The sequence below is a fragment of the Micromys minutus genome, assembly GCF_963924665.1.
Source record: "Micromys minutus genome assembly, chromosome: 16".
NCBI classification, from domain to species: domain Eukaryota; kingdom Metazoa; phylum Chordata; class Mammalia; order Rodentia; family Muridae; genus Micromys; species Micromys minutus.
The window spans coordinates 32,219,673-32,233,412 of record NC_137985.1 but is presented as its reverse complement, the minus strand read 5'-3'; the positions used below and the strand labels follow the sequence as shown (position 1 = coordinate 32,233,412).

Sequence of the window (13,740 nt, the reverse complement as noted above, 5' to 3'; positions counted from 1 at the left end):
GCAAAAAAGTCTAAACATAAACGCTCCAACATAAACCGGAAAAATAGAAAAAAAAGTTTAAAAATATCTTGATCTTTCTAATGCAGACCATCACATCATCCAGTATTGTGTGCTTTCATTCTCATGACGTCTAAGGCTAGAATGTACTATACAGGCAGACTGCAGCCCGCACGTTACTATTGTGTTTCCAATATTAAAAAACAGAATTACATATAATTTTGAAAAATTACATAATAAATTCTTCTCATTACCCTAAAAGAAGATGGATTACTTACCCTTCATTTTCATTGAAATTTCCTCCCTAATACACTTAATTTTGCATATTGTTAAATAATTTTAATTCCACATTTATTCTTCATATGTTTTTATTTTATTCTGGATATAGGTTACTTTTGCTGTTCTAGGCACTAATATTTTTCAAGACTATTATTGGTCAAATCTAGGGCCTCATGAATGTTATCAAATGTCTGACAATGATATATGTCTCCATTCTGCTCCTAGTTGTAAACATTATATGTCCTAATATTTACTTCTTCAACAATACACATTTTACTTAGGCAAATATCGTTTTCTTCAAAGTTTTTCTCAATGCCATGTGGACATCATTATTCCTTATACTGTAGATAAAAGGATTCAGCATTGGGCCCACAATAGTATAAAAGATGGTAGAAACTTTATCTTCATCCACAGATGCACTAGAAGGCTTAAGATACATGAACGCTGCAGCTCCAAAAAAAAGAGAAACAGCTATGACATGGGAGCCACAGGTACTGAAAGCTTTTGACCTACCTTCTGCAGAATGGATGCTGAGGATGTTGGATAGGATTAAAGTATAAGAAAAAAAGAGAGTCAGGCTAGGCACTGCTATATTGACACCCACAACAATGAAAAGTACCAGTTCATTGATGGAGGTGCTTGTGCAGGAGAGTTTCAGGAGAGGATGTACATCACATACATAGTTATTGATGATGTTACCATCACAGAAGTTGAGCCTCAGCATACAAACTATGTGAGCCATGGCACCCACAAAACCCATCACATATACACCCATCGTCATCAAGAGGCAGACCTGATGGGACATGGTGACCTGGTAAAGCAGGGGCTTACAGATGGCAGCATATCTGTCATAGGCCATCGCTGTCAAAATGTAGCATTCATCAATAACAAAGAAAGCAAAGAAAAAAAGCTGAGTCAAGCACTCAGCATAGGAGATGATGTTCTTCTTCACAAACCCCACCAGCATTCTGGGGATTATGACAGAGGAGTAGCAGAAATCTGTGAAGGAAAGGTTGAAGAGGAAGTAGTACATGGGGGTGTGCAGGTGAGGATTCAAAACAATCAGAACAATCAAGCCCAGGTTCCCCACTATGAAGACCATGTAGAATCCCAAGAATATAAAGAACAGAGGCAGTTGAAGTTCTGGTTGCTGTGTCAAGCCCAGGAGAATAAATTCTGTCACTGAAGAGTCATTTTCTAAAGCCATTCTTCCTCAGGTCACATCTGTAAGAACAGCAGTAATTATAACATTAAAATGAAATCCCAGTACCCTTCAACCTACCATATTAATATGAGAATAAGTACCAGAAAAAGGATAAATTAAAGCTCACAATTGCCGGTGCCTTGTTTACTACGTTTTGTGAGAGTTATAGTAAAGAAATAACCATAAATATACTGAAACCATTTCTTGGGATTAATACTCAGAGAAGTATTGACCATTACCACTTCTGTAGCATCCCAGTTCTACTTCTACCTTGACATCCATCTCCCACTTCAGGCTCAGTGGTAAAATCAAAAAGAAGAGGCAAGGCACATCAAAGTCTCACCGTGCTGCTCAGTTGTAATGAGGGTTAAGAAAATCATGCATCTATCCAGTTCAATACATACCTTTGTACTTTGAGAAATGAAAAGTGTTTTTACAGATTCTTCTGTTCTCTCACAGGAGGGCAAATATAAATGGCATGGATGAGTTATAAAGGTGAATTACAGAAAAAGAAAACTCTTTTTACCTGGTTTAACTTTTGGAAGATGAAAGAAATTAATTTTGGATTAAAAAATCCAGAGCCCTCGTTCTTCCAGATTCTGAGGAAACATGAGTTCTGAATCATGATTTTTGGTGGTGGTTTTTTCTATAATGCTGTCTTTATAATAGTGGCTGCTGAATAGCATCTATAGGTGTCACAAGAGCAATATGGTAATGACCCAAGAGAGGTTTTGAAATTGTAATCTCAGGGACCTGATTAAAAATTGAAAGGCTTATGTTTTCCAACTATTTTCCCAAGAGATTGGGTTTTGTTGTTATGGTATGTACAAATTAGTTCAATAGTAATGACTTTCACTCATTTAGAGATATATGATTTTCTTTTGTTTCTTAGTTTGACATTTTTTAGTTTTATTGCATTTTCTTCCTTTTTATGGATATAATCTTTACTGACATTTCAAATGTTATCTCCTTTTCAAGTTTCCCCTCTGGAATCCTCATAACCTGTCCTCCTCCCCCTCTCTCTATGAGAGTGTTCCCATACCTACCCCCTCCCTCCCATCTTCCTAACCTGGCATTCTCCTACACTGGGGTATTGAGCCTTCAGAGGGCCAAAAACCTATTTTCTCATTGATGCCTGATAAAGCCATTCTCTGCTACAGATGCTGCTGGATCCATGGATCTCTCTATGTGTACTCTTTGGTTGGTGATTTAGTCTCAGTGAGCACTGGGAGGTCTGACTGGTTGATATTGTTGTTTTTCCCATGGGGTTGAAAACCCCTTCAGCTCCTTTAGTACTTTATCTACCTCTTCTATTGGGGACCAGGTTCTCAGTCCAATGGTTTGTTGAGACCATCCAGCTTTGTATTTCTCAGGTTCTGTCAGAGCCTCTCAGGAGACAGATATATCAGGCAACTGGCATCATGAACTTCTTGGCATCAACAACATTGTCTGGGTTTAGTGACTGTATGTAGGATGGATCCCCAGGTGGAGCAGTTTCTGAATGGCATTTTCTTCAGTATCTGCTCCATTCTTTGTCTCTGTATTTTCTCCTGTGAATATTTTGTTCCCTCTATAAGAAGGTACGAAGCATCTACTCTTTTGTCTTCCAACTTCTTAAGCTTCATGTGGTCTTTGGATTGTATCTTGGGTATTCTGAGCTTTGGGGTTAATATCTACATATCAGTGAGTGCATATCATGTGTGTTCTTTTGTGATTGGGTTAAGTCTCTCTGGGTGATATTTTCTAGTTCCATTCATTTGCCTAAGAATTTGGTGAAGTCATTGTTTTTAATACCTGAGTAGTACTCCATTGTGTAAATGTACCACATTTTCTATATCCATTTCTCTGTTGAAGGGCATTTGGGTTCTTTCTAGCTTCTGGCTATGACAAACAAGGCTGCTATGAACATAGTGAGGCATGTGTCCCTGTTAGATGTTTGAGCATCTTTTGGGTATATGACCAGGAGTCCTATACCCAGTAGAGCTGGGTCCTCAGGTGATGCTATATACAATTTTCTGAGGAAACACCAGATTGATTTCTAGAGTGGTCTTACTAGCTTAAAATACCACTAACAATGGAAGAGTGTTCCACTTTCTCCACATTTTTACCAGCATCGGCTGTCAGCTGAGTTTTTGATCTTAGCCGTTCTTACCCGTGTGAGGGGGATTCTCAGGGTTGTTTTGATTTGCATTTAACTGATAACTAAAAATGTTGAACATTTCTTTAGGTGCTTCTTAGCCATTTGATATTCTTCAGTTGAGAACTCTTTGTTTAGCTATGTCCCCAATTTTTAAGTAGGGTTATTTAATTCTCTGGAGTCTAACTTTTTGACTTCTTTGTATATGTTGGATATTAGCCCTCTATCAGATGTAGAATTGGTAAAGATTTTTGTCCAATTTGTTAATTGCTGCTTTGTCCTAATGACAATGTTCTTTGCCTCACAGATTATTTGCAACAAATTTGCAATCTATTTGTTGATTCTTGATCTGTTTTGTGTTCTTGATGTCATTGGTGTTCTGTTCAGGAGAATTTCCTCTGTACCTATGTGTTCAAGGCTCTTCCCCACTTTCTCTTCCATTAGTTTGAATGTATCTGGCTTTAGATGGAGGTCCTTGAACCACTTAGACTTGAGCTTTGTACAGAGTGATAAAAATAGATTGATTTGCATCCTTCTACAGGCTAACCACCAGTTGGACTAGCACCATCAGTTGAAAATGCTTTTTTTTTTTTTTTTTTTTTTTTGACTGGATGATTTTAGCTCCTTTGAAAGACCAAATGAGCTATAAGTGTGTTGCTTCATTTCTGGGTCTTCAATTCTATTTCACTGATCTGTCTTCCTGTCCCTGTACCAATACTATACATATTTTATCACTATTGCTCTATAATACAGCTTGAGTTCAGGAAAGGCAAATTTTCCCAGAAGTTCCTTTATTTTTGAGAATAGTTTTTGCTATCCTGGGCTTTTTGTTATTGCAAACTAATATGCAAATTGCTCTTTCCACCTCTATGAAAAATTGAGTTGGAATTTGGATGAGGATTGTGTTGAATCTGTAGATTGCCTTTGGCAAAAATGACCATTTTTACTATATTAATCCTGTCAATCCATGTGCATGAGCGATCTTTTCAACTTCTGAAGTCTTCTTTGATTTCTTTCTTTAGAGACTTGAAGTTCTTGTCATACAGATCTTTCACTTCCTTGGTTAAAGTCAAACCAAGTTATTTTATATTGTTTGTGACTATTATGAAGGATATAGTTTCTCTAATTTCTTTCCAAGCCTGTTTATCCTTTGAGTAGAAGAAAGCTAATGATTTATTTGAGCTAATTTTCTATTTAGCCAGTATACTGAATGAAGTTGTTTATCAGGTTTAGGAGTTCCCTGGTAGAATTTTTGGGGTCATTTAATTATACTATCATATAGTCTGAAAAACTTGATATTTAGGCATCTTCCTTTCCAATTTGTATTCCTTTGACCAGTTTTTCCTCTGTATTGGGGACTTGAGAGACTGTACCACCTTAGTGAGGCCAAACGGGGCAATCATGTATGCAGTTCCCCACTATTTAGATGGTATCCCAGTGATTATTTAGGCATGGGGCTCTTTTCTCCAGTAGGTAATATTATCACAGTCCAGGCAAAGTCATTTTCTAAGAGACTGTACAGCTGCCATTAGGAGCTGCCATGTTTGTCTATTACAGGAATCCTTTCAATAATTAAACAATTAATTAGTAATTAATTGCCATATGTGAGGCACTGGGCTGTGAAAGGTACCCTGATTCATGGTGGAGATAAGTTGAAACCCTGAGGGCCCTAAGGTATAGCAGGCAACTTCCTAGAGGGAGATCAGGCCCCTTTCACACAGCTACAGCCCCTCACAGCCCCCTATAGAGAGGCTTGAGTCATTCATGCCCCAAGTTCCTACCCCACAGGTGAGAATATGACCACATAGGTTTTTTTTAATTGAAAAACTTTATTTTAAAAAACAAAGATAAATGTACAAATTTTCAGCATTTTTGAATAAAAGTATACGAATACATTTTTTAAAGTTGTAATTAAGTATTTGTGGGCACATTCACATATGTATATATGTAACAATAATATAGGAAAAGAGGCTATTAATTTGAGAAGATAGGAGAGAAACTGGGAGGGGCTGTAGGGAGGAAAGGGGGATGTGATACAGTTCTATTTTAATTAAAATATATTCTTTTTTTTCTTGAACTTCACACAGTCTGTGAGTTGTTTCTTTGGTGTTCAGAGCTTTCTGGGGTTAGCATCCCATTATCAGTGACTGCATATTATGTCTGTTCTTTTGTGACTGGGTTACCTCACTCAGGATGATATTCTCTAGATGTATCCATTTTCTTAAGAATTTTGTTAAGTCATTGTAGGCTTAAGACAGAAACAGGACCACACCTCCAAATATGTAAATAAGAAATTCTCAAGTTCTTACGTCAAGCCAATAGGAAGTACCTGTTGCCAGAATGAACCATCTCATAACTGTATGTAAGAAGCCTATCCAGAAATATTTAAACTTGAGGAAACCACTCCATCATCTGGGAGCTTCTGTCATAAGAGCTGTAACACCAGCACTTGGGAAGAGATCTGTTCTCCCAGATTTGCTGCCAGAAACACCCCTGCACTCCCCACTGGAGTGTCCCACTGGCTTAGCCAGGTCCACATTCTATGGAAGCTCAGGAGACAGAGGCAGAGGAGCAACAACAGCAGAGGAGGCAGAACCAGTGTCCCTTCCCTGCTCAAGTCTCTCTCCACTTCACCTGAACCCACGCACCTAGCTGGCCTGGAAACACCATGTGAGGCCTCCAGAACAAAGGCCAACAGATCGCTGAAGAATTTCGAGATCCATATATGCATTATTGATGATTTTAAATAAACTTTATTTGCTTTTAGTACTTCTTTCAGACTTAACCCTGATAACATATGTAGAAGCCTAAATAAAGCTTGCCCCAAAAACATGAATTGTATTTGTATTTATTATATTAAAAAGCCTTGTTTTGATCACATTAAATAATTTGATTATGTATGAGGTAAATATCTATTAACTTGTATGTCTTAATTATAATTGTATATATGTTAATAGGTTAGAATTTCAGTGGGTTTTTTTATCTTAAGTTTGAGCCTTAAAAGTCACAATTATTGAATTGAAACACTATTATTACCAAAATAGAACTTCAAATCATAAATGCAATGGAAGAAAATCTTTTATTTACTCAGTTGAAGGAATGAGATGAGAGGTGAACCAAGCTATTTGAATACAATGTATATTCTTTCTTTCAAGTTGCTTAATTCAGTATAGCTTCTCTTAACATATGTTGAAATTGCTCTTGGTAGCCTCATACCAATTTTGTCAATATGTTCTAATCTTCTGTTTACTTATGATTTTCTGACATATTCTTTCTTCCCATATCTAGCTTATTCTTTCATCAAACATTTTAAGTAAAACTTCCACCCTCTTCCTCTCTAGTATCTATCTATCTATCTATCTATCTATCTATCTATCTATCTATCTATCTATCTATCTATCTGTCTATCTACCTATCTACCTACCTACCTACCTACATATCTGTCTATCTACCTACCTACCTACCTACCTACCTATCAATCTACCTATCTATCTCTTGCTCCGCTTTGCTCTCTTCAGTCATCTCTCTTTCTTCTGTTGTTCTTGTGAGAGTTGGGCACATCCTATCTATGACTCACCCTGTCAAATCTTTCTCTGATTCATCAATTTGTCTGTTTCTCAATTATACCTCATTTTCAAACAAGGCTACTTCTTTCTGAAAGTTAAGATTACCTTCATTGTTTGTACTAAGGGTGTGTCTGCATTCCATTCAAAGGGATTAAAGGAGTGTCATTCAAGCCAGATCACTCAGACCTAGAAGGTCTTTGAATGTGAAACCTTGCCAAAGCAGCCTTGTTGCTGGATTAAAATTCCTCTGTAGACCATAGAGACACTGAGAAACTTATTTTTTGATATTTTTCATGCTACCTCACTGAAGAATATCAGAGTATTATACAGTTTATAAATAGCTAAATTTTAACAAATTAGGAAAGACAAAGAGGCCCAACATATATTCTTAAGTCAGTGCCTGTTAGCCTGAATAGATCTTCGGAAAAAGTGACATTATTTAGCTCTTTGACCAAACTGATTTGGCCATTGTCCTGGTTCATCATAAGATAGGAATATCTCTGGTTTTCTTTTTTGTTTTTTTTTTTGGGGGGGGGGGGTTGGTGCTCAGAAATATAGCTATACTTCTTTAGCTATCTCATATTCTTCTCTACCTTCCTAACTTCTCTTTTATCTCATGGAATCCTGAGATATTCACCAGTTTGTCAAACCTTTATTATCCTTTGTCTAGAATGACACAGATCTCTGCCATTTTAGTCTATGCAAAACATTGTCTAGATTTTAAATTTTTGGTTGTGAAAATTTTTGATTGTGGAAGTTATACTGCGCCACTATGTGCCCCAGAATATTTGCCTTTCTCCACACATCTTTACTTACAAATGTTTATTGCATTGAGTCTGGCTTTAGTCATACCATCAACATTGGATCTTCACTAGGCCTCCTTCCAGTTCTCCTGTTGTTGCTCTGTGTCATGGAGATCCTGCAGCTTTGGATCAGCAAAATTAGCCCTTTTACATGTTCCAACACTTCACAGACGGTGTCGCTTTTAAAGTTGGCCAACTCAAATTCCTGAATCTGGTCATGTATGGCAACTGAGCTGGTCAGCCTTGCCAACCACCATTCCACCAGAAGGATCTCTCCAGCATAACTCTGATTAGCCCTCCCTGGTGTTGCCACATCCTGGAGGCAGGGACAGATTTCCTCCCATGGACATGGAGCCTGCCGGACTGCATCCAGGCATCCAGAGCCAGCTATAATTCCTGCCCAGAAGAAGCATGAAGAACCACTTTCTCAAGTGCTGTAGCTGGCTGTGGGCTGAGCCAGTTGTCATGCTCTCATACGTTTAGGATTGGCTCAACTGTACCTCTGCTACCAACTCCATTCTTTGCCCAGCTGAAGTCCATGACTCACTTTCCCAAATGCTTTAGCCAGTGAGTGACAGGGCTAGCTCTTCTTTTCCTATGACTACCAGGCCAGCTCCCCTAACTGCTGACTTGGTAAGAGGCAAGAAAGAAGAGGGCATTACCTCCATGCCCAAGCCCCCTCACTACAATGAGTGGCAAATAATCAGAATACCCTCTACTAAGGCCAGCTAGTAATTAAATTTAAAAGACCCAAGTGAAGATGTCAGACCCTGTTGATGACTGTAAGGGTGGCATCACAAAACCTGGCCAAAGACAAGCAGCCTAAAGCTAGGAGGTTACCTGGGTTGATTTCTTCAATAAGACAGCTCCAATCATTCCCTTTGTTTTTTTTCTAGCAGTATTTTCTGTCTTGACCATTTTTAAATGAATTCCTTATGTCTTGGGCTAATAACTGTAAGAATATTTTTCCTATTAACTCTGGTATGTATCCGGCCATAGTCTTCTATTTAAAGAGAGAAATAGAATTAGTAATACTACTGGAAGAATCTCTGCTTATATATCAGCCCAGTGAAGATCTCAGACACAGTGAATTTTGTGAATATTCAAGGACAAACATTTTGTTTCATCTATGACACTATTCTGAGAAAAATATAACACCCAAAAGACCTGTAATTTTGCCTTTTTAAAATAGGGCAAATAGTTACTTAACATAGTAAATAAAACCTTATTTAGAGTGCCAAGTTTGAGAAATAAAATTATTAAAACCTTTTATTTATATCTTTGATTATCATTGCCTCTCTAATGTTATTTCTCAAATTTTACTGGTGGCTCATATACTATAGTAAAGCATATTGCAAAGGTAAAAGGGAGAATTACCTATGTTCACCACGCTGTAAAGCTTTCATTTTTATTTTTTATCTTTATGTATAAATGTATGTCGATGCTGCTTAATATTTTGTTTGAGATACATTGTTTGAAAACTCTGTTTTTCATAAACTCAATTTTTATGGTTTTGTCCTCATCTGTTATTTTTATTTATAGGACAAGATTTATAAACAAAAACCCATCCTAAAGTAAAACACCTCAGAGAACTGTTGCTGCTGCCTTATTGATTCACACCACATATTACCTTAATCAAGTTGGTGGTGAAGCCACATAGTTGTTATTTTAAAAACATCTATTTAACAAAAAAAAAGTTCAATCCAAGTTACATATATAATGTTGTAGCAAATGATTATTACCTATGTATAAATTTTTAATTATCAATACTTTCATTATAAGTTTAAATTAATTTTAGAAACAGATTGTACAAAGTTTTAATTATACCAAATGAACTTAAAAATAAGTTTACACAGTACTCTTACAACTCTTGAGATAAAGTTTATACTTCAACAAAAGTCTTACTGAGTTATGTGAAACCAATAGATAGATAGATAGATAGATAGATAGATAGATAGATAGATAGATGATAGATAGATAGATAGATAGATAGATAGATAGATAGATAGGAGAAATGGCCATAATCCTCATTGGGATTAATCTACCTTTTAAGTATTTTTAAACAGTGTCTTTTGCTGTTGTATTGTGTTTTTTTCCCTCCTTATCACAATGTCACATGAACCACATGATCCAGAACAGATTTTGGAGAAATTTTTTAAAAAATCATGATTGGGACTAGGTGGAGATGGTGCCCCTGAACTAGCTTTTCAATAAAGTAGAACAACATAAAACAAAATTTTAGTATTATCCATACCTAAAATATACCTGAATCTCTGCAATTGAAGATTTTCTCATATTATTTTAATTCTCTTAAGAACAATAAACAATACAACATGCAAGGTACTCAACACCACAACAAGGTCATGAGTATGCAAAACCATCCAGGTCTATCAAACAGAATCTCAAAAAGGAAGTTCATGAAGTTAAATGATACGGAAAGACCTCCGAAGGGAGACCCTCACTCAAATCTTAGGAGAGGTGCGCACCCAGCGAGGCACCGAGACCAGACTTGCTGCAATCGCATGAGGAAGTTTATTGAAAGTGAAAGAGTGAGATCTCAGGCCAGCATGCTGGGGTCGAGACTCATACACCACGCAGGGGTAGAGGAGTTCGACCCCGGCCTGTACTTGTAACAGGCTTATAAAGGCAAAAATCACAAAGGAGGGGGAGGACAGGGGGAATGAGGAAATTCATAAGGGGAAGAATCATACATTTTTTATCAGTACACTCCAGGCACACCTAGGGCGTTGGAACATTCCACAGAGGTCATCCGGACCTTCTGTGGTATTTTGGGAACTCAAATCTCAAGAAAGTAAGATTTCCTGGGTGGGATTTCCTGGGAGCGGCAGAGGAAATCCCTAGGGCAAGGAATTAGTGTCCTTTGACAACCTTTTACTCTTCAATACCACAGAAAAACAAATATTTGGTGGCCAACTTCATTCATATACACAACAATGACGTTCCATCTCAGCTTTTCTTAGTTCTATCAAGTACAGGACCAACTAATTTCTCAGACCCCATGTTAGGAGTCCTTGAGGAACCAAAACATGAGAGTGAGCCGTGTCCAGGCTGACCCTCTGAGTTGAAAATTAAGTCTACATCCAGTTTTTCCCTAACTTGAAAAAGTGTGTGCTACAGACAGGATTCTGAACTACACAGCTGAAGGCTGTTAGGTACTACTTTTCCACATTATAGGAAGAGAGAAATTGCCAATGTTTTCCCCAAGCACTGGGACCCTTTCCTTTATCTCAGGCCCGAGAGTGGAAGCCTGCAGGGCCCCACGGGCATATCACAAAGATTGGCAGCTCTAGATGAACACCAATAACTCATTGGGACATCAAAAAGATATCGGCCTGGGCAATAAAGAAAAGGAGGCTGTTATTCAGATAGTGTGTGGCCAGAGCTATTCCTGGAAGTTAGGATTTCAATCATGTAGCACCAAGGCACAAAAGATAGGGGTTTATAAAAAGCAGTTTAAAACATAAGGCTACAATCCATCCATGTGCAGACATATATTCTCCAATCAAGAGATTACACTATTTTTACATACACATGAATAATTGCCTAAGTGCAATTATGACTATGGCAATTACATCATTTAGGAACCTTAACTCAGGCACTTTTCCTGGTTTTCTTGAGCAAGCAAGATTTATTTACAAAAGCAGAAGCAGTAGTTTATATTATGACCATTATTGAGATGAACAGCAGCTTCTTTTCAATTATACAATAATGGCCCTTAACATTCTATAAGTTTCCATCTGTCTTGGAGACATTAGAGCTTTCAGGCTAAAGACAATTATGTTTTATAGATCTCTTGATCACAGTAAGCTAAACTTAAAACATAAATTTATTCATCAAATAGTAAACTTGCTTAGTCAATTTTTTCCCCAATGGAGACACACTAGGTCCTTATATTCACATACCTGCCCTCAGGCCAATGATGGAAAAACCTACTATAGGTTCCTTTATCTTAAATTCTATAAATAACTGTTTTTGAGCACTGGTATCAAAATAGATTTATCAACTCCTCTTCACTAAGAGAGAGAGACAGACAGACAGAGAGAGAAGGGGGGGACAGAGAGAGACAGAGAGAGAGAGACAGAGACAGACAGAGAGAGAGAGAGAGAGAGAGAGAGAGAGAGAGAGAGAGAGAGAAAGAGAGAGAGAGAAGGACAAAAAAACAGAGAAAAGGACATTGAATTCTCCTCTTGAGAAACAAAAAAGACCTTGAAATAGCTGAGTAGTAAGACATCTTCTGTGATATAGCCACAAGAAACTTGTAAATGGCCATTTTTGCTCTACAAATCCTGCTGATCCCTGAGCATGGAAGATCTTTTCCTCTTCTGAGACTTTCTTCAATTTCTTTCTTCAATAAATTGAGGTTCTTGTCACACAGATCTTTTATTTGCTTTGTTAGAGTCACACCAAGATATTTTATATTATTTGTGACTATTATTAATAGTGCCTTTTCTTTAGTTTCTTTTACAGCCTGTTTGTCCTTTGAGTAGTGGAAGGATACTGATTTGTTTGAGCTAATTTTCTATCTAGCCACTTTGCTGACGTTGTTTCCTTGTTTAAAAATTCTCTGCTAGAATTTGAGGGATCAGTTAAGTATACAATCATATCATCTGAAATCAGTGACATTCTGACTTTTTCCTTTCCAGTTTGTATCCATTTGACTGGGTTTTGTTATCTATTTGCTCTGGCTATGACTTCAAGCACTGTATTGAATAGGTGGAGAGACAGTGGGCAGCCTTATCGAGTCCCTGATTTCAGTGGGATTGCTGAATTTCTAATCTTTCCAAGGTGTTTATCACGAAGGGGTGTTGAATTTGACTAAATGCTTTCTAAACAACCAACCAAAAAGTTCACATGGAGGTACCAATGGCTCCAGCACACATGTAGCAGAGGATGAAATTGCTTGGCATCAGTAGGAGGAGAAGCCCATGGTCCTGTGAAGGCTTGTTTCCCCAATGTAGTAGAATAACAGAGTGGTGAGATGTGAGTGGGTGTGTTGAGGTGCAACATCCCCAAAGAAGCAGGTAAAGGGGGTATGGGAATGGAAGAGGCAGAAACAAGGAAAAGGGATAACTTTTGATATGTAAACATAAAAAGTAAATAATGAAAATTCAAAAGAGAAACTTGTAAATGTACCTAGTTGCAGTGTTGATTGAAATATACCTCAGTGATAGGACATTTGCCTAGCATAAAGGAGGGTTATTATGTGCCCAAAACACAAGACAAAATAATAAAATAATCCTGTACACTAATATAAATATCTCTATTTTTCATTTCTGAGTGTAATATCATCCAGTCTATTGTACTTAAATTTTCATGATTTCAGTGGAGAAAGGTTACTCTACTGGGAGTTGGCTACACAAGTATGTCTGTTCAGTTTCTAATGCTGTAAAAGATATAAATGTCTTAGAAAATTACAGACAAACTCTTCTCTAGCCAAAGAGAGTGATTCCTTCATCATCTTTCGCTGTCTTAACTTCTGAAATTTCCTCCACAATTAATTCAATTTCACTAATTAAAATAACTTTGATTCTACACAATTTTAACCCTTGTGTTTAAAAGTATTTGCTATTTTACTTCCTGCCATTGTCGTCTTGAAAAGCTGTGGGACAAATGCAGAAACTTTTCTGAATGTAAGCAAATCCTATGCCAATTACCTACTACTTCACCAGGCCTCTGAAAATGTAAACCTCCCAGGACATCAGCCTTTAGTTCCATAACAAATACAGATTATAC

The 13,740-nt window shown here is 37.3% G+C and overlaps 1 pseudogene across 1 annotated transcript; it reads right to left on the bottom strand.

The window, feature by feature from the left end:
* Positions 1-633: 633 nt before the first annotated feature.
* Positions 634-1,483, bottom strand: LOC308431146 (olfactory receptor 8B8-like; annotated as a pseudogene). Its single transcript has one exon. The product of its transcript is annotated as an olfactory receptor 8B8-like (transcript).
* Positions 1,484-13,740: the final 12,257 nt, after the last annotated feature.